Source organism: Ooceraea biroi, chromosome 6 (assembly GCF_003672135.1).
Source record: "Ooceraea biroi isolate clonal line C1 chromosome 6, Obir_v5.4, whole genome shotgun sequence".
In the NCBI taxonomy this organism is placed as follows: domain Eukaryota; kingdom Metazoa; phylum Arthropoda; class Insecta; order Hymenoptera; family Formicidae; genus Ooceraea; species Ooceraea biroi.
The window spans coordinates 13,654,468-13,677,360 of NC_039511.1; the positions used below are offsets into that span (position 1 = coordinate 13,654,468).

A 22,893-nucleotide genomic window follows, 5' to 3' on the forward strand; every position below is an offset into this window, starting at 1 on the left:
GAAGAAGAAGAAGAGTAAGCAGTTCTTCTCCTGACCTTGCGTCAGAGTTGAACGTCGGGAGTTAAAGCGCGATAGCAGTACCGTAATCCTGACCAATCAGCGAACAAACAGATGCGGCAGGAATAAAGGTGAGTCTAATTGGTGCAATTTATATTTAAACGAGAGGTCCGCAGCCTTGACTGTTAATCGTGTGTCGGCGAAATTGGTAACTGTTCGCATAAAGCGAGATTACATCGGATCACCATAGAAGAAGATATTTGTTAATTAAATTATGTATTAGAACGAAATCAGGATGCAAATGATAGAGCGTACGCAGTATCTAAACTTGACAATATTTTATACTTTATTTAGAACTCTTTTTCGTTATTTCTTTGATTGTTGTTTGAGTTATCGGTTTTTTGCAGCACAAATATAACACAGTTATAAAAAAATTCGAAATTCGAAAAGTGAGGCTAGCAAAAATTTGGTTTTCCATTTTCCCTGAAAAATACTTCAAGATTGCGTTGCAGTTTGCGACACAAATTGTCACAAACGTAGCACAACGCAACACGATTGAGAAAATCGCAAAACAAGTACGGGACTAATTTCACACACGTACCGTCGATACGAAATATTTCGCACTTGCGCGCGAAAGACAGATTGTAAACAAGTCCATGAAAGCGCGACTAATTCGTAATTTGCGACTGCAACGATTGATATAGTTTGATACGAACGACGAAAGTTTTGCAACGGCGATTCATGTGCAATCTCGGTCACGTGTACGCTCGTGCTGGAACGCACATGCGGCTGATAATGTACGTGCACGTCGCTAAAAGAACGCCCGCGCGAAGGACGTCTCTGATGAGAGACGAGTGTGCGTAGGACACCGTGTGTCGCGCGCATTGCTTCAACAACAACGGCTATTTTCAAGTAATCGACATATCGCCGAAGGTCGAGAAGTTTAACCTTCAACGAGCCGCGCCGTTAACCCGTAAATGTTCGCGCTAAAAGCGCCACGCTTCGACTCGAAGGTATTTTTCTCCATCATTTTGCCTATATCGAAATATCGCTTTTCATCTTTCCACTTCCGCCTTCAATTTTCTATAAGAGAATTCGTATTTACGAGATTGTCTGTATTAAACGTTTATTGCGCGTTCCGGAATTGCGCAGTTTCTTATGTTTGTCTTAGACGCGACTAACAAGTAACACTACCCAAGTGTCACACGCCGATTTTGATAAGCTTTGAATATGTTGTTGTCTAGGTCAAAATATGAGATACATATTTTTTTATATCGGCCCGTTTTGCCATTAAGGGGGTGAAACACCCTCTTGAAAAAAATCGGGTTTTATATTTCTTAGCGAATACCGTCGAAACAATAAAACATATAAGAAAAAGTTTCAAGTAAAAGTTTTATGGATTCTAATGTACTTTATAACAGTGCAATCAGATTCATAAGAAATGTTAGTATATATGCAATTATAGAGAAAAAAACAAACAAATTTAGAAATATTGATAAAAATAAAAAAAGTAAAATTTTCTTGTCAGCTCTACGTTGACCATTTCTGGGTCCGGCAGAGGGCGAGAACCTGACTTATTTTGTTAATTAAAAGTAATCCCCCGACTTCATTGTTATCTCTGTGCGAAAAAACTGTTGCCAGGAGTAACTAGCGTATTAAATACGAGAATACGGACGGGGCGCGTATGTAGCGATATAGAGGTACTTTTAGCTTATTTTTGAAAAATGCGTTTTCAGAATATGACCTTATCATATATAGTTGAGTTGTCGTTAAATATGCTTGAAGTTTTGCTGAAAGATAAATTTAAAAATTTTCAAAAATTGTGGAGGGGGAAAGGAATTTCGAAAAATATGACATTTTCGAAAAATCTGATTGCACTGTTATAAAGTACATTAGAATCCATAAAACTTTTACTTGAAACTTTTTCTTATATGTTTTATTGTTTCGACGGTATTCGCTAAGAAATATAAAACCCGATTTTTTTCAAGAGGGTGTTTCACCCCCTTAATGGCAAAACGGGCCGATATAAAAAAATATGTATCTCATATTTTGACCTAGACAACAACATATTCAAAGCTTATCAAAATCGGCGTGTGACACTTGGGTAGTGTTACTTGTAAGCTGTAACGAAATATACAGGGTGTCCCGGGTTTTAACCGACAAACTGCGGGAGCATATTCTACTAGTGGAAATAAGAAAAAATTCTTATATCGAGTTTGCTTAGAAATGCTTTATTACAAAGTTATAAACCAATATTGAAAAGAAATATGAGATATGTAACAACGGAACATAGTGCAGAATTTGGAAGGCCGAAGATGTTTATGTTACGTGTATTCACATGTACCAATTTCGATGGAAAATGTGCCACTGCAGTTTCGCCAAAACAGCTGGATACAGTTAGACGGTTGTCCATCGCACTATGCTAGACAAGTTAGAAACTGGTTAGATGAACATTACGCTCATAGGTGGATTGGTCGAGGAGGACCGGTTTTCTGACCTCCAAGATCGCCCGATTTAACGCCTCTTGATTTTTATTTATGGGCAACTTTAAAAAATAAAGTTTACAGTACAGAAGTAATCTCGCTTGAAGATTTAAAGCAACGAATTACTAATTCAGTTACCGAGATGCAACAAAATTTTCAGGAATGTCGTACTGTAACAAATTCTGTACTATGTCGATGTCTAGCTTGTATCGATGTGCAAGGACAACATTTTGAAATGCGTCACTAAATCATTGCGTAGATAATTTTTATTTTGTGAAAAAATCCGTTGTTACTTATCTGATATTTCTTTTGAATATTGGTTTATAACTTTGTAATAAAGCATTTCTAAGCAAACTCGATATAAGAATTTTTTCTTATTTCCACTAGTAGAATATGCTCCCGCAGTTTGTCGGTTAAAACCCGGGATACCCTGTAGATATAATCGACAATGAATGTAATTGTAAACGGACTGGCGCGTGTGTGCTCGTCCGCGATGCACCTGCTGTCATCCAAGATGATATTTTATCATGCGGAATAGTTCTACTTTTCACAGAAGCGTCTCAGCATGGATCTTTACATGCGCTTTCTTAGTTCCGGAATTACACGCTTTGTGTGTCACGGTACAGGTATTAACATGAAAACTTAACGCGTCACATTTTTTACATTTTATATTTTCGTTTATTTATTGTGCGACTTTATTAGAAATACTAGTAAATAAATTTATAAGAAATATAGGATTTAAATAGTTACATTTTATAACTCATTGTATGTTTCATTATCGAGGAAGAATTACGTTCCTTGACCACATATACGTTAGAGAAACATTTTCCGATTAACGTAGCAGTATTGGAATCGCATGATCACATGATTTTTCCATTACTACGTATTTGTTTTGATTGCGCATGCAAAGCGATAGGAGTCGTGCGTCCTGCATCCTTGAACTTGGCATCGTGCCGTTTTCCCTCGTTCCCGCAACGCTTCCCTCCTATAACCGCTTCTTCGCATTCAGTCCGCCTATTTGTGTCACGCGACTGATAAGACTTGATTGTCACCGATGCGCATTTTCCCCTTACTTTTCCTGGTTTGGTTCACGGTTAAAATTAAAGCACGTGTCGATACAACACGAATTATTGCCCAACAGCGTAAATGATTCAAGAGTGAAAAAAGAGTAATATTATATTTCTATTAGGTGTACAAGCAAGTTTCTGTCGCCAAATTTGGATGACGCTAGAAAACACCGTCATTAATTATTTCAAGTAATAATTTTGTATGTTAGTAATGTTAGCCAATTTCAATTCAGGCATATATATATATATATATATATGACACTTCATTGTGTTGGCATAATCCTACTTTTAATTTCTTTGAAAATGGAGTGCGAAAAGGTGCATCCGATACTGTATTTTTTTAAATTTTATCAGTGAAAAACTGCTAAAACCTGAAGTGACGAAAATTATTTGTGATACTTATGGCAAAAATATTCTAGCCGAAAGTACATGTCGCAACTGGTTTCGTAAATTTAAAAGTGGTGATTTCGAAATAAACAATAACAACGACAAGCTGCGCTCGGGACGACCTCAAAAGATGAAGAATTGGAAGTGTTATTGAATGAAGACTCGAGTCAAACGCAACAACAGCTTGTGCTAGGCGTCACTCAACAAGTTTTCAATCGTTAAAGAGCGGTTGGAAAGATACAGAAAAAAAGGAGAAAGGATTCTAAATGAATTGTTCGACCGTGTGATTAGCAATCAATTAAACATCTTTTGTTGATCGCCAAATAAAAAAAAAGAATTTTGAGTGAAAATTGTTACAATAAATGAAAAGTGGGTATATTATGACAATTCAAAATGCAAAGAAACATTGAATGCTGGCCAACTAACCCCATCAACACCACAATTCAATATTCACGGCCACAAGGTTCTTCTCTGTATTTGATGGGATATAAAATGAGATTCTAAATCAAGGTGAAACGTAATAGTCGAGAATTAAACCATTTGCTTTATAAATTAAATTAGAAAAGATCATTCAGGCCGAGGACATCGTAAAGTCATCCTTCTTCATGACAATGCTCGGCTACGTGTTGCTGCCGCAATCCAGCAAACTTTAATGGAGCACGAATGGGAAGTTCTGGCATGCTCGAGCATTCGACGTCCTCTCCGACGTTATGTCTTCCGACTACCATTTGTTCCGGTCGATGCAGCATGGCCTCCATGACACACATTTCCGAAATTCGACCGTGAAATTCGAGGTGCGAAAATGAGTTGATGACTTTATCACCTCAAAAGACGACTTGTCCTTTCAACCAAGAGAAATCCATCCCTTGCCTTGAAAGTTGGCAAAAGGTCGCAGGAAAAAAATATTTTAATTAATAATGTTGCTTCCTTACATATTTGTTAATAAAGAAAAGTTTGAAAAAGACGAAATCTATTTATACATCTAATATGTTAATAAAATATCGCACGTATGAAAAAAGAAATTCACTCAAATAATTATTTAACTCTATAATATTATTGAAAGTACATTACTACGGTTAAAAATGATAAAGATTATTTACAAAGAAATTTATTTAATCATATTGTTTTTATTTATACATCAAGGATACTAATTATTAAGATAATTCAGATAATATGGCAAATTATAGTAACTTGACTTTTAAAAATATTTTCAGATATTGGACATATCGAAGAAAATAATTGCTATATTTTTTAACAAGAATTAATCTTCTTCGAGCGAGATATTTGTAGAAATCACACAGTACAATTTACAAACATTTTTCTTCATAAGATACGATATCAAGTCACGCGGTATCATTATTTTCGATAATTAATGGATGAAAGAAAAAATACTTTTATGAATAGATTACGACGTAGCTGATACAACTTGACCTTGAAGAAACAAGGTCTTGATCATTAATAGCGCGTTAAAGGTGATGTCTCTTATTTATGGTTACCTTAATGCAAGTATATGTATAGGAGCAATACATTTTATATTATACAGGGTGGCCCATTTTAATTTATACAGTCGATTTTTTAAAAAACTAAAAGAGATACGAAAAAATGTTTCAGACAGACATGTCACGATTTCGAGGGGGACATAAGATGATACCATTGGTTTGACCTTGAACAGTCGTTTGAAGGTCACGCGAAGATCACCTTCAATTTCTTAAATTGAAACCCCAACTTTTTATTGCAGATTCTTATTCTCCATCGAAAAGTAAGTAACTTTTGTCTGAAACATTTTTCCGAAAAATGTCATCTTATGTCCTTAAAATGTCCTCAAAACTCATCTTGAAGATCATTTTAAGGACATAAGATGACATTTTTCGGAAAAATGTTTCAGACAAAAGTTACTTACTTTTCGATGGAGAATAAGAATCTGCAATAAAAAGTTGGGGTTTCAATTTAAGAAATTGAAGGTGATCTTCGCGTGACCTTCAAACGACTGTTCAAGGTCAAACCAATGGTATCATCTTATGTCCCCCTCGAAATCGTGACATGTCTGTCTGAAACATTTTTTCGTATCTTTTTTAGTTTTTTAAAAAATCGACTGTATAAATTAAAATGGGCCACCCTGTATATATATTGCTTTATGTCATTTATATGCCGCGGAAAATATTGATAAATAAAATCGGATATGTGTGATATTAATAATGATATTACAGCACATAATTGTATTTTTTTCAACAGTATTGTACTAAAGCAAAGCAGAAAAATTACTCAATTTAGTAGTTACGACCATTATAAAACCTCATATGATGAGTGTCGAGTGTCGAGAAGTCGTACACACGCATACACAACATACACATACAGAGAGAAAGAGAGAGAAGCTTTTGAATGGATAGGCACTCCCAGGGCGAATTTACTCGGCCTTGGCCTCTGACCCGCCTTACTGCTATGCTGGTATACTAGATGTAGTAATATGTCGTCATAATACATAGCCGGTCTCTCAGGAAAAGTACTTTTACGAGGAAAAACCTACTCAAGAAGAGAGATAAGAAACTCCTAAACCGCTTATTAAATTAGTCCATCTGAGAAAATGTGATTTTTTATTAAAATGGAATTTATACAATTTTATAAGTTATATAATTTTATATTTATAATATTTATAAGTTGCATTGTTTCATTGTAAACTATATTTAAAGTTTATAATCAATTACATCTTTTGTTCAAATAGTTCATAAATCAGCAAGGGTAAAGATTGCAAAGGTTAGATAATCCGTCCTCTTTCTCATGCCAATAATTTTCTGATTTCAATCTCGAGATTTGTTCGTAAAATGATTATAGTTAGGATAGCGAATGCTTCGTCCTTGAGAAGAAATAGGCGCGGGGGAAGATACCGTAGACACGTGTGCGCTCTTGGGAAATTTAGAGGTCACTAGCTGTGAAAATGACCCCTCCCTCTGATACGCATTCGCGTTATCTTAGCTTCCCCCCTACCCGTATACCATTAAGGATCTCGCCACCCTCTTGGTAAACTTTGGTCCTCAAGTCAAGGTCGATTCTGACTCGTTTTATTTTCGTTCTCTTTTTTCTTTCCGTCATCTTCTTATATCCCGCATAAGCCTAATCGTTAAAGATGTTTGATATCAAAATGTTACGATAAAATGCTGCGTTATGTTTCAGCTAAAGAAGAAATATTTGACATTATTTTTCGCAAAACTTCTCTCTTGAAAGTGCTGGAGTACATTCTGATTCCTAGAAGAAGTGAGAATGAACGAAATGACACGAGTAATATGAGTACTCCATGTATCGTGACCTTTTACCTTTGATCCTCAACTAATTTCTCGGTTGTGACTTGCGTTTCCATCCACAATGACACCCACTTCCAACCTGACTCCAGTTAACCAAGTTTCCCGAAAGGTCAAATCGCTGTTCCATCTAGTGGAGATTTCCGAATAGTTGAAGATTTAACTGTCTCGTCGCGGTTACAGTTTAATTAATGAAATGCCATTTGCCGCTGTGCTTTTGTTGTTCTGCACTTCTTTTTTCGAAACTCTTTATTATAGGAAAAACATTTTTTCTTATTATTCATGACGTATCTGTGCAAGGTCTGATTTTTTTATATATAGATTATTTTAATAGATTTTTTTAATGTGGAAATAAGAACTTGGATACTTATGTCTTTCTAGATTTTTATGCAAGCAGGTGTTTGAAAAGTTTTTGTAATAATTGGAAGATGTATTCAATTCAATTCACAATTTACATGCCGGCTGTCGTAAATCTTTCAAGCGTTTTTCTGAGAATATGGGGTGGACTGTGCTAATCACGCGGCCACTATTTAATCGGAAAATGTCACACGTGTGACGGTTTAACTCGACACGCGTAAATAGCTGTCTGTTGCTATGGATAAGGAGGTGGGACGCGATGGCGGGTCGTTGCTAGCTGGGTTGTGTACCCCGGTGCAAGCTGTATCGATCCGACATCCTACCCGGTGCAACAACCCACGCATACTGACCTCACGCGTCCTTGTAAGTCGTAAGGAACTACTACAGCATTTAATTGATACAACTTACTTTTATGGTATCTTGTTGAAACTTGACGAATCTAATTATGAACGCACAATCATATCGAGATATTTTTATATTGGGATGGAATAGGAAAGGAGGTTAAAATAAATAAAGAAATAATATATAATAAATAATTATATAATTATATAATTTCTTTCTTTATTTTTACCTCCTTTCCTGTTCCATGTAAGTTATTTGTACTCTTGCGTTTCGATTAATCCTGATTCCACAATTAATTTAACTAGACCTTTATTCTATAATGGACAATATTTATTTAATTTATACAGCGACTCATTTCAACTTAATACCAACTGAATACCAAATTTGAATAACTACATGACGAATGTTACATGGCGGCCAACCAATCAGAGAGAGAAAACACCGTGAGGATCAACAGCAACGTATAGGACATTTTGCACTTTTTCATCATCTCTCCTTTTTTTACACAATTCACAGTTACACTGTTTTTGTAACACGTTTTATTTGCATTTACACGTTTTTTTGATACGTTTTACTTACTTTTACACGGTTCGTGGAAAATGTCACGAAAATCATTGCAAATAATCCCAATGTTGAATGAACTGCATGATTCCAAAGGAAATTAAGAGCATCCACCGTATAAAAAGAGACCCAGGTGTAGTTTATTTTTATTGCATTAGATTAAATATTACAAATTATTTATAAATTCTTTCATAATGCAATCGGATATGTTGTATGAGATTCAATTATCAACTATATAATAGATCGCTGCGATGAAATCACTCATAGAGCAGTGGAAGTAGGAAGAAGAAATCTTAGTCATTCATCATATTACTCATCGTATCATTCAGCAGGACGTCGCGAAATAGAGATCGATGTCAAGCGAGGTCAATATCCAATTTCCGGTAGTCCGGTAGTCCGGGGTTAACTAAAGATATCTTCTATTATCCTTAGTTTGTCTGTGTTCTACTTTTATCTAAAAAAACAGCATATATTCGAAATAAAAAATTGGAAATGAAAAGGACGCTCATATCTATGTACAATTCGTCACTAAACTTAAATTACAAAATAAAATTGCAAAGATGGATTCACAGCTGGATGCGTTTTGTCCCTCATTCTAATGAGATCAGTACAGCCAAAATACATACTTCGAGCATTAAAATTTGATTATTGTCTCGACATCGCGTGCAACAATCTTGATGACATGAATATGTAATAATAAATATATTAGAGAGAACCTTGACACAGTTTCATTGACGATGGTATCAGAAAGGTCACATAGCGAGACTGCAATTAATATTACAATTTTTAACCGTTGATAGTTTCATGTTAATGAACATATTTGTCGGCAGCTAATTAAATTAAACGATCGGGGTGTCAGTGTCATGCACGCTGGATGCCGGTTAGCACGCACGGACAAACATGTCGACGATGGCCTATCTCGGGCCCAGAAAGCTTCGACAATAGCAGGGTTCTTAAAACGCTTTACCATGTAGCCTGTAGAAGCCGTAGCAGGTAACTTTTCTCACAATGAACGCAATAATCACGTTTTAAAGCGTACCCCTTTGTCATCGTGTGTAGCTGTTAAACCTGCGATTATCGGAAGAAGGCAACACCTGCTCGATAAAAGGGTCGTTCATCGCCTATATAAAACCATCAATGGGTCCATCGGTTCACTTCAAATACGAAGGACGATTTCTCTTCTTTACTTTACCTTGACAAGTCGCAACGCAGAAGGTAGAAAGACCTTGCAAAAGGGGTCGCACCTGCGTACAAACGGTCTTTAGGGTATCTCTTTAGCAGTTCTACATTAAGAGGATCAAGTTCTTTAGAACTACTTAGGAAAAGTAATTTATTTGCATTTAAGAAGCGTTAAGCGCGCCGTGAATTCATAAAAATGAATGAAAAGTAACAGCAATTAAAATTGGATAGAAATATGAAATAAATTCTTTTTTATTTAATCTCTTCATTAAAAAATTTAGGATTTTCTTATATATATAATATTTGTATCATTTTGTAGCGTATCTTATATCAATTTTATTATATATCATATAGTTAATAATACAATTAATAACCCTTTACCGTTACGCCAGTAAGTGGAAGATGTTCAAAGACACACCGGTCTCAGCTTTTCAAGCACGTGAGCTACTTGCTGTCTTCCTGCACGTGGAGCAGCGGTCATGCTGCCCCGAAGTGTGAATGTAATGTGTATAATATGTTTGATAAAAATGGACAGGTGGTTTGGCTGTTTCGGCAGCGGGTGCTTCGTTACTCGCCACACCTGCTTGAATAAACCGCATTTCGTTATGTCAGGCTCGTGCCCACGGAGATAAAATTCGTAAAGTTCTTTCCTCACATCGGAACATCTTTGCACTATTATCACCATTAGCGAGCACGATTAATCGACATTAATAATGATTTACATCTCCTCGTCATAACTCGTCTTTGATGCAAACTATTTATAGTTTGGTAGTTTCAAAGTTTTACATGATAAATGTATTGTATAACTGTTGAAGGAGATTATGTTAAGAAGTAGCTAAATTGTTACAGTGATTGAATAAACTGTTTTGAAACTATAACCGTTTGTCTCTTCACTTATTAATTGACTCTTCTATATCATTAGGTTGCATAAGTTCTTATCGATTTTGCAATTTTTTTTCATTGAAATGAAACAATCGATCATAAATCAATGAAAGTATTTTCCATCGTTTTCTACTTTTTCTTATTTTTCAGCAATTTGCGAATCACATCGAAAGAAGGAGTCATCGATTGAAGTGATCCATTCATCGCCCCATCGGCAGGAACTTATGCACCGGTCTAATGTATGTATAGTTGCTAAGTATGTACTGTATACCTCAATTGTACCTCATTAATGTGTTATTGTTACTGACAATGAGTTTCAGCGAGATTTAACATTAGATATGTGAAATGAATGAGAACTCATGCTTATCACGTTTGTTGTAATATTGGGTATCTTTTCCAATTTTTTATTAATATAAAATATGTATTATTAAATAATTCCTTTTCTAAACCATATTTCTTCTTATTATTTTTATTTGCAAATTTACTATTTTTAAAGAACGAGGTTTAAAATACGATTTAGAAAACTGGTTGTTTAAATCATACTTTTTATACTATATTATACTACGTTTAAAAAGACTTATCACAAATTAGTTTTTGGCACAAAGTTAAACATGTAATAAGCTTTAACATTAAGTTACAATTTTTCATATAAATTTGTGTAAAACTTGGTGGCAAATAGGAAATGTAACATAAGATATCTTAATTGATACGGTTTAGCAATTCTCTGCTGTAACAAAATAACTGACGGTTCTTTTGACTGTTACGGCCCTGAATGTTATAATCCCGTGCATAGCTTGACCTACATAAACGGGGCAAAACGTATTGCCGCCAGTCATGTGCCAAACACAGGACTTGGGGTGTCTGTCGGCCATGACGACACACAAAATCGGCGTACGTTGTGGAACACCTGGCCGTCGGGTACCTCGCGTTAACGTGACCCATGGCAGGCAGTTGCATGTGGCTTGGTCTCGGGATTATTACGAATCAGATGACCTCATTTTATTAGTCAAATAATACCTATATTATTCTATTTCGCTATATTTCTACTATATCTGAATTGTGTCTACTTTCAAACAATTGCAATAAAGGAATCAATGTAATTTCTCATATTATGATGTCACATTATTCACAGGAACTAATATGAAAGAGTTTTTTCAGTATTGAATAAAATATTGTTCTTTGTGCAGTTATCGGTTTGATGCACAATTTCCATTTAACATCTCGTTTTCACAAAGGAGCGCTATTAATGTTACATCATGCTGTATATGGGAATCATTATCTTCCGTTACAAAATAAACATTAAGATCAAATGAGTACGGTGGTAAGCTCGGCTGTATTAACCGGCAGGTGGTGTGGCACGAGCGATAGGTGACCTCGAAAAGGAAGAACCGTATAATACATTCACCACCTTTGTCCACCGTTTGCAGGGCTTGCAGTATTTCATGTTTTTGTTCAATGAATAAAATCGTACCTTCAAGCTTATGTCGCATAATATTCATTCTTTTTGTTGCAGTTAAGGATGCACTGCCTTGCAATCAAGAGCGTTGCCTTCGATTTTGGACAGGTGTTCAATGCATAAAAAGAAAAAAATCAATGACCACCCTGGCAGCGCGTACTGAGTTCGAATGATCGGAACTCTTTCGCGTGGATCTCTTTTTCGGTCTTCGACCACCCGAAAGACCCGAAAACCGAAAGACCAAGGTAATTCAACACCATTTTATATTCATTCACCCGTACTGATACCCTATACACCAGTACGTGTTCAAAGCCCTTTGTTCTTGTAAGAGAACATTGTTGTTCATCGAAGAAGAAGAAGAAGAACGTTTTCTCGATTACGGTATTACAAAGGAGTTTCTCATATCCTTGTTAGTTTCTCATATCCTTGTTACTTCGTTTCAGGCATCAAAGAATGTGTGATTTTTTATTTGTTACCTTTTCTTTTGTTTAGTTCCTTCACCTGTTAACAATCTCATCTGCTTATAATTATCATTTTTAAATATAATGGCACAGCACAATATATAGAACGACGCAGACACGGTTATGATAAAAAAAAGGAAAGTTTTATATCCTCTATTTGATAATTATATTAATATCACTAATAAGAGATTTTACTAATAAAATTCAATTTTACTAAATGCGATGCATGTTGCTTATAAATTTTTACCGCTAATTTATCTGACTTACGAATTCAAAATTTATTACAGAAGTTATGATGAAGTTAGAGGCGCTCCTATCATCAATCGAACGATATCTTTTATTTGCTTTCGATAGCGGTGACAGATGCAAATCAATAACGCACACTCGCGCCATGATTCCGGTATTTTCCATAACGAGAGATCGAGTTTATTCTCAGCTAGATCAACAGGTTGGACTGACGCGAAGGTGCGTCCACGCTGTAGATTGGAGAAGCTAGGCGCGGGTTGGGAGGGTCGATGGTTCGTAGCAAGGGCAAGCCGGGGCAAGTTTAGTCGCAGTAGCGAAAGGGTTGCTGACTGACGTCACGATGACGTAATGCCAAAGGCTACTGCTGTTTTCTCGTCTCGTGGCCGCATCTGCCCTATGGCTGACATTGACACTCCAGGCATCGATTTGTTCTTCAACAAGGTAAGAACGTTGACGGTCATCGTGATCGTTTTAGTGACACTGTCGGTTCAATCGGAGGTCATCCGAATGATTTACCTACGAAGGGAATCGCTCTAGAATGATGACCGACCCGAACGATATTTACCAGACGTAATACGATGCTAGTTCGTAATCACCATACTTCGTCATGGGTTCGTGGAGGCTGGCTCTCTAATTAGTTTGCATTGCGGCAACTTGTGCTCGATGTGGGAAAAATTTCTAATATTGGACACGTGATATTTCAGCTATAAAACTCTTCTACAGCTGATCGATGTTTCATGCTGTCGTATTAAAATAAAGTACATATGCAGTTAAATGTAAACTGTGGTATCATCACTACAGTGTATCGTTTATGCTTTATTATCGATCAACAGCAATATTAGATGCAATAATTGCTTTTAAATTTAAATACTTAGAATAGTTTAAGTACGTAGATAGAAAATTTGCGGATTCAAGTAGGTTTGCTCGTCTTGCGCATTCTACTGTTATTAATAGATAATCGAAGAGGTTCAAAAAATCATTTTTCGTGGCTTTCGCATGCATTCTCTGAATCGTGAATAATGCGCATGCTTATAGAATTATTGTCGTCTTGGTTCGCTGACACGTCAATATACGTATCATAGACGGCACGTAAGGGGGATACATTAATTTATTTCTTGATAACCGTTTGAATCCTTGACCTTGTGCGTCACAGCCGACCATATATATTCGGCTTATATTTCCAGTGACTCATACTTTGCATTGTCTCAGCAGTCGCGCTTGAGCGATGATATGGCCAATGTCCAAGGAAGAAAATTAAAATCTCAATTTTGGAGTATCTGCAGGATATCTCTTGCCAAATTATTTGATCAACAATATTGCAGTCTGCTGATCTGCAGATAACACGAGAGCATGAGAGTAATTTATTAGAATCTTAATAAATTTTTTTGCTAAGGAAACATCAAACTAAACATTTTTAAGTTATGTCTATACATCTCTGGATCATATCTGGAGAACTATTTTTCGATGTTTCCTTACGTTGACTCATATTATATTGTGAAGTCGGCATTTGTTTCATTATCTTATAATTAGGGCTCTGATTTTATTTTGTTTATCGAATATACGTGTAAACGTTAAACGTTTATCCGTTTACACTTATTTCCAGAAAAACGTTTACTTGTGGGTAAACGTTTAAACGTTTATTATACGATTATTATTTATACGTTTATTATACGAATTAAGGATCGAAGCTTCGAAGATGTGAAGTAGTCTTCGAAGGTCAATAACTTGAAATTATGCGGTAATCGACTACATGCAACCAATTTCAGCTTGTGTTATCCTCGTGGTGTAACGTCGTCGTCGTCGACGTGGTGCAACGTCGTCGTCGTCGACATGGTGTAACGTCAATGACAAGCCAATGACGAGCCAATGAAATTAAAAATAAGAGGTGGAGAAAAATGTTTACTTGTAGAAAAATGTTTATACGTAAGGCGCGATTATAAACAGATAAACGTTTCTAATGAACGGATATGCTAATTATACGTGTAAACGTGTTTCCGTTTAAACGTATAATAGCGAGGCCTACTTATAATCCTTGTAAGAAAGATTTAAAATGTTTATTTGCGCATCGCCGCTGTTAGAGGGGGGCGCCGACCGTGCGTCCTGCGTTCTTTTCCGATATTTTTAGGACCAAGTCGAGACTCGGGATTAACGGTCGAGCCCCAGAGATCTGCGATCGACGTTGCGTCGTAGCGAAACAATACTGTTTCACCAGAATACACCGTTCTTCGGCTGGCTCGTAATAATTTAGGATGAATCAGGAGCCTTTTGCGTTAGCGAAAAGAGACGCAAGGAATTTATCGGCGGAGGCGATTCATAGATCTCGACCATGCGAGTTAAAAGACTCGATGATCGTCTTTACGTGCACTTATTTACGTCCACCGCGAGCGAGTGCATTGTCCTACGGTCGTATCAATAACGAGGAGATAGTGCGCTTGACTTGACTTTGTAGAGCAAAAGTCCATCTGAATCATTAACCCCTATATACTTACCGCAATATCCAGCGTTAAACGGAGTTGTTGAAAAACTTGTTATCTGTTAAAGTTAAAGAACTGGAAAATCTACCTTGACAAATCGTAATTCTGTGCTGAATAATTATAAAGTAAATACTGAATCATTTAGCAAGTATCGCGATTAGGTATTATTGATATTTCTTGTTGTAATGTATACTGAATCCGTTTAAATTTCTCTTTCCTCAATTTGCTAGGACGCTCCATATTATCTCACGTGCCTTTTTGAAATAGATTCGGCATGTTATATAAGTAATTCGACATGAAAATTGTCAAAAATAGCTGATGCTTAATGCGTATACTTTGGAGACGCATAAACTACTGAACATCTGTTGAAAAGCAGACCATTACTTTCACTACTGCTTTCACATTAATACATGCTAAAATGGTTATGTGTATGTGTGTGTATGTATATGTATAAATATAAGAGTAATATTATTTTGTTTGGGTAGTGTCTTTTTAAAGGCTCATTATTTATAGACATCATCTATAGACATTATACATATTTATATATATTATACACCGAGCGAATTAATCTTTCGCTCTAAACTTGATTGTACGTAAGATCCTATAACTTCCTTAATTTCATAAATTTTAATTTTTTAATAACTGTTTTAACAACATATTCTGAACATGTTAAAGTGTAAAAAAGTTCTATTTCTTGAATCCCCTAAATCAAAAATTGAAGAGATATAAAAATCGCTGTCAGAATTTTTATATCAGGATTTATCCATTATCAGCTCATTTCTCATATTTCTAAGTGTGATTTTTTAATTCTATTTCACTACAAAAATATTTAATTTTTGTTTCGTTTTCTCGTCGTCTCGTCCCTTAATCCGTGAAGAAAGCGACATTGGTAACCAGCATCTTACTTATTCGACAATAAAATAATTTGGCAATGGATAAGGATAGACGGTGATCAGGAGAGAGAAAGGCTAATGTAAGATATTTTTATTGGAGTCTGTAGTCTGGATGCACGGCTGGCCGTTCACCCGATGCACTCGTTGCTTCACGCCAATCCATACGCGATTCCTGCTCTCGATTATTCTTTTCTTCTCTTTGCTCTTCGTACTTTCTTTGCGTCATACGATGCTCATGATACAAATATTCGCATAAAATAGTTAGCATTTGGAAATTGTCAATTTCAATTTCTACATTTCTCGGTCCAAATATCCCTTCGAAAAACATTTAATTATATTATTGACAAATACTTTTTCTTCTTACACTATCATAGATCGTCATGCTTTGTCAATTTGGAAGTTATTTTTAATATTTCAATTATTCATTCAAGGAGATTTTGCAATAATGCTTTTTCTCCAATAATTCAATCTACATGTTTGTACATAATAATTGTTTTTCACATTTAAAAAAAGACTTGATTGAGTGTTATATATTTCACATGGTCCGTCCAAGGGAATCTCTATGCCTTCGTTCGCACGACCCTGAAATTAAACAAGATTGGCCGCGTGGGTGAGGCTGTCCCGTTGGAGGGGCTCTGGATACCGAGGGGGTTGTACGAGGGGTGGGGCAGGAGACGGTCAACCGTGGAATGGACGGACCGACAGACAGGGATGCACCGACCTTGGGGGGATTTTTGTGTCTACCATAGTGCGTTAACCCGGGAGCTGAGAGCGAGCATAGCGTGCAACGCACCAAAGGAACGAGGGCTCCTTCAGTTCTTTGTCTTCCCTTTCTCTCCTTTTCTCGCGCGTCACGCCGCCCTTTTTTCTGTCCTGTTCATTCTTCGAGTCAAGGTTTGGCCCAACCAAGCTCGCGTTGAAAAATAGTTACCTCAACCCCTTCAGACTTGAAATTGAAATTATTGTTTAAATTTATCGCATGTACTCTGCTTTTGTTAAATAATTGGAAGCCAATTAATTAAGATCTAATCAAAATTTATTTTTATTTATTTTTATTTATTTTTATTTAACAAATAACGGTCGTGATTGGTTCCGCTCGGCAAAGTACGAATGCTTCAAAATTAAGGTAGCTATTAAAATGTTGAATCCCTATTCGTCGAGTGATGTTCTTCTTCACTTTTTCGCAGCCTGATAAAGTGACTAATCATAATTGCTGCTTACTTTGTTCGCAAACTTGAAATAACCTAATTTGCCTGCCCCAACCAATCTCGTTTCTTCTATCGACAGGATCTTGATCCGTTCGTCGTTCCCTATCGCGTGACGTCCAATTATGAAGTGATTCGATACTTCTGGAAGACGGGAGAAGATGAGAGAAGAGAACGCTTGTTGGCTTATCTGCTCTAACCAACGAGCAATTAATTCAATGACAATGGTCACCGAGCTTCTCATACTAATCAAGACTGACCTTTCGGTTCAATGAGAAAAAACTTTTTTGGCATGATTAAGATGCCACATTGCGATGACAGTGTAATATCTTTTTGTATGAAGTCAGAATATAAAATACAAATTTTTACATGATTTATTTAAATTATAATTCTCAACAGAAAACAATGTAAATAGAATTTTTGATTTATCTTTTAAAGACTATGCTTATAATTACATAATCATTAGAATCATAAAAATTGCAAATAACAACGCAGTAACCAGTCAATTTCTTTCATGCAAAACAAAATTTAACTTGTAACAATTAAAACAAATTTTGAATAATTTATAAGCAGATATAATGATATTGTAAATCGTTGACGTGCCAGCAAAATTTTCGTACGTGCCACCTCTGCACGCGTGCCATAGGTTCGCCACCACTGCATTAGACTGAAGCTGCCCTTGTGCCTAACCGGCCTTGAGATGGCTCGATCTGCCCTACCCCAGCGATCCAGTGCTCTCATACCACATATGAATTCTTTTATGTACATAAAGGTCAAGATTCCCAAATTCAGCTATTAGATTCATCTTTATACGAAACTCTTTCAACGAAATCGCGCGGTTTTGAAGAACGCCAGTTTATCTCTAGCAACTTACATTTAATGCTAAATAGATTTTAGCAGATTCTTCATTTGAGCTTTATGTATCGGGATTGTTTTATATATCAGAAAGTTGAGAAGAAAAAAATTGTAGCATTACATTGAATTTACATGTCAGAACATGTAACGTCTCTCAACGTTCTTGTTCTTAGATCTAGAACAGAAGCCTCAACGTTTCCGTAGTGTAGTGGTTATCACGTGTGCTTCACACGCACAAGGTCCCCGGTTCGATCCCGGGCGGAAACATTCCTTTTTTCCTGGATAGGAAATTTAATATTTTACTTAAAATACGTGCAAAAAATTTAAACTACTAAGATGTTTCCGCCCGGGATCGAACCGGGGACCTTGTGCGTGTGAAGCACACGTGATAACCACTACACTACGGAAACGTTGAGGCTTACTGGTCCAAATCTAACAATATGACGAGAGAAACGTTCGTTTTCTCTCGTATTACATAATTTGTATATAATACGAGATACGAGATATTTGTATTATAATTTAATAATAAAACATATTACACAATTTATATTATATTTTATAACATACTATCACGATTAAAACTAAATATTTCTAATATGATCATTAATTTGTAATAGTAACGAGAGAATTACAGATAAGCGAAGGCGGAAAAGCTTCTAAGAAAATAAAATGAAGAAATGCAATGCGAAATTCATTAGTAAATTACTCGTTGGCGCATTTGTCGTCGACATTATTTATTTTTATTTATTTTTATTTTGTTTTAAGCAGAAAATATTACATATGCTCTTTGTGTGTACATCTATCGCAACTTTATTCTATAATTGCTGTTAAGCTCCGCTATGATATTATACACGAGTCATTCAATAAGTAAAGAGACGCACAGTTGTACTGTTTTAAAACGTGTTTTAAAAAATATATTCAATCAATGTAATAAAACCTACTTTTCAACATTATCCTCTTCAACAATTGTGCACTTGCAGCGATACTGCTCCATCGCGTTAGCTTTTTTATCTCAACAGCAAAGAAATCATTATATTGATATCTGAGCCAAATTTGCACATATTTTTACATTTTCGTTGTCTTTATAAATTATAAAATAAAGAATAGACATTTTTTCATAGGTTTGTCAATTTCGTATTTATTAACTTTACCGGAGATTTTAATTAACTGGCATACTAGTTAGTAAACTAACACTCATACAATTACACTCACATATAAAGCACTTCGACCTTTTAGCATTAGTCGACTTCGCCCTTTTCTCGTTTATAAGTTGGCGTACTTTCAATAGTCACGATTACGTGAAATTTTCAATTCCACTCTGGTTCATTTCCTGGTTACAACAACGGACGCCGCATTGCACCATAGCATCTAGATTGTATCGTTTTATAACATTTATAGGGCATTACATTTTTTAGCTATCTGTTCAATCGCAATGGCAAGAAAGAATTTGGTTATTTAGTTAATGCTTAGTTGATTTCTATTGATCAATTGAACAAAAACAACCAGATACTAATAAAATAATATAAAAATAAAAAATTCAAACAAGATACTGTACAAAAGTCAAGAGAAAACACAATTACATGATGTTATAAATTGCACCAAAATTATAATATACCAATCAAATAATTGTACTTTTATAAATTTATTTTACTTTACTTAACTCCTCTATTTTTCGATAGCGTTCGAATAGCCGAGATGTGGATGACCCATTGACCCAACGATCCACGAGAGAAGGAGTCGTGAAACTCTCAATGATCTCTTCATCTTACTGGATTTCGACGTCAGAGATGCTCTTAAGTGTAAGTACAAAAATACTTTGGGGAAAGCGCTCTGTGCACGACTTATTCGCACGACTGCATTACTGCATGTTTACAGCTACAAATTTCGCAAACTAAACTTGCTTCATAGACAAAATAATAATCAGAGTAATAAATTATGCACGATAGTTTTTATAAATACAGAATAGAATTTTTATTTTTTACAACAAATATACATACAGCCCGCATTGCGATGAAAAACATGTGTCTTTAGGTTGCAAAATATTAACGTTCGATTTCTGAGAACCCAAAATACTTCGAACGATTTATTATCTTTTTTGTTATCATTGTATTATTTTGTATTATTTTTTTCTATTATTATTATTTTAGGAGAATATTTTAGCACGAATTATTTCTGAGTTTTACAGCAAACGCGCGATTCTATCAAGATGTTTCAAGGTTGCATTAAGGCTTAAATTTTGCAGAATATTGGTGTTACCTAATAGCATTTATAGCTAGGTGATTGAAAATTAATCGCGATTCGCATTTCAAAGAATTATTTATCTCAGATTAATTAATTCAAGGTTGAGCGAATCGCATATATCAGTCGTAGTCCAAGGTTACGATATGTGAATTACAACTCTTATCAATTCTTTGCCTGACAAGGTCAAGTCTTCATTTTTTTCAACGTTATTTATTAATCGATGTCCCGTGTACGCATGAATTTTATCGCGCTAGTTAAAAATTATACACATTTGTAAAATAGATATCAATATCGAATGTAATTGGGCGGAATAGTGTAATTAGCAAATCATAAGGCTAAACGCATTAAAATATTACTGTTACTTTTAATATTATTAATAATATATTTATTCTTCTTATTATTATTATTATAATATTATACTAAAAAATAACTTTTTCGCTATTGAATTTTATTGCGGACAAGTTGTTTTACTGTAAACGTAAATTGTCGAATATCAGTATTTTGTTTTCGATATCTCGCTGCTTATATTATAATAAAAATAGCTTTATTATATCCATTAAAGGAGTTACGTAATTCAATTCGACCTTTCATCTTAATTTCTCATCGGCGATGATATCGCAAATGAAGCATTTAAGACCAGGAAAATTAGAATGCAAACAGGAAACGTCGAATCACGGCAAGACCGCAAAAGAGAAGACCCCCATCCCGTTGGTGGCACATTCCTTTTTTTCGGTCAACGGACCGCGCCGATCGTTGACGTAATCGTACAGCGGCGGCGACGGCGCTGGGTCGAAGCAGGCAAAAGCGGGAGAAATAGGCGCGACCTACATATTGTTTGGGTTCGCGTTACGCAACCTGCATGTACGACGACACACGGGGAGGGCAATGACCCGGCATGTCGGCGCGGAACAGGGCGGCCACCACGTTGTGAAAGCGTGAGACGGCGGCATGCCACGTGGCCCACGTGAACGGCCGCTTTCGAGTTTCACGATGCGTACGGCACGTGGGTGAGTGATCGCGGGCACTTCCCAGCGTACGAACGATATGGTACACTGTAATTATCTCGGCGCGAACGAGCGCGGCACGTGCCAAAGGTTTCACTCAGGGGGAGGCTTAACGCACGAGATTAGTCATGAGATCAGGCGCGATGATGCCACGCGAGCTCCTAAAACGCTTTAAACCTTGATGATCGCGGCGCGCGTTACAACGCGCGATATATAGACTCTCTGCAGCTAATATTAGGAAAGAGGTATATTGTTGGAAGAGAAGTTACATAAATGCATGGCGCGCGACGTTGGTTGAAACTGTTGGGTTGTGTAGTCGTCCCGTCCTTTTACTTTTTAATAACGAATATATGTTACGACTCATATTATCAAGAATTATCAAAACTTATCAAAAATACTAAAGGACGGGATAGATATATGTTATAACCCAGTGGAAGAAAGCGGGGCCATGGAAAGTCCAGCGTGAATGGTAGAATGAAAAAGATGGTAGGTGAATCAGTCTTCGGGAAGATGACGAAGTTACATTTTTATAACGCTTGAAAGTGAAGATAAAATAAATAGCGCGTCCGATTATTTGCATGTATGGCACTACTGTATGCCGATTGTGTGTTTGATGATAATATTTAATAAGGTTAAGCGAACATCATTCCGAGCCATTTCGTCTCTGTAGGTTCTTGCCTGTAATTATTCCGGCATTGACTTGCCACGGGTAACCGGAGCACGTGTCAAGGACGCCGATCGGTTAGGGTTCCACGCGAGTTATTCAAGATTCTCTCGCTTCTCTAGATTCGCAACCTGTCACCACAAGTCCAATGGAATATGCCTGAGAAATTTACGGATCTATACAGCGCAATAAATCAGTAAAAGCATCTCTTATCGACGATATTGCGCCATTTTTCTTGAATTCTGTAAATTATTCGATTCGGACCGATGTTTTATCAGCAGATATAATGATTGTGAAAGAGTACAAAGTTTGTACAAATTAGATATTGTGTACAGAGATTAAATCCAGCATTTATTTTATAAATGTATAATAATATTTTCAATACGTTGCAAATATAAAACTTGATTTTTTCAATAGTAAATTTATGTATTAAAATGTTTAGATAATATAAAAATTAATTAAAGACAGTAGGATTTATCTTTATTTTTTTAATATTTTTAAAAGAAAGAGAAAGGGAGAGAAGTTGTGATTCTGTGAGACGCGAAATGTGCTGGCGAGATGCGGACAACTCTCACTGTCACGGAAATCCGCGTTATCGTTGAGACTCGATGTGAAAGTAAAGTAGATTATACCCTCTTCTCTCTTTCTCCATATACTACTATATCGTCGCCTACACCAGTTTTATAGCAACGACGATCGTAATAGTTGATAGCCCATCGGCGAAACTTTCTTTCTCATTATCGTATATCATTCCATGAATTTTCTTAAAACTGTTTAAGTATAAATGGGAGGATTACTATTTTAAATTTGCTTATGACATTTGATTAAATATCTGCTAGCTAAAAT

The 22,893-nt window shown here is 36.0% G+C and overlaps 2 long non-coding RNA genes and 2 other non-coding genes across 5 annotated transcripts; 2 read left to right on the forward strand and 2 right to left on the reverse strand.

The window, feature by feature from the left end:
* The first annotated feature begins 223 nt into the window (after positions 1 to 223).
* LOC105276740 lies at positions 224 to 22,448 on the forward strand. Its single transcript, XR_003406673.1, has 4 exons — positions 224 to 1,010; positions 10,699 to 10,787; positions 12,062 to 13,152; positions 19,818 to 22,448. It is a non-coding gene; the product is annotated as an uncharacterized LOC105276740 (long non-coding RNA).
* LOC109610812 lies at positions 6,554 to 12,062 on the reverse strand. 2 transcript variants are annotated; one of them, XR_003406675.1, is made up of 4 exons: positions 10,048 to 12,062; positions 9,527 to 9,731; positions 7,243 to 8,941; positions 6,554 to 7,174 (listed from the first exon to the last, which is right to left on the reverse strand). It is a non-coding gene; the product is annotated as an uncharacterized LOC109610812 (long non-coding RNA). The 2 variants fall into 2 exon arrangements; XR_003406674.1 differs by having other exon boundaries at positions 7,243 to 9,731.
* Trnav-cac lies at positions 18,333 to 18,405 on the forward strand. Its single transcript has one exon. It is a non-coding gene; the product is annotated as a tRNA-Val (tRNA).
* On the reverse strand, positions 18,476 to 18,548 carry Trnav-cac. The gene has a single exon. It is a non-coding gene; the product is annotated as a tRNA-Val (tRNA).
* Positions 22,449 to 22,893: the final 445 nt, after the last annotated feature.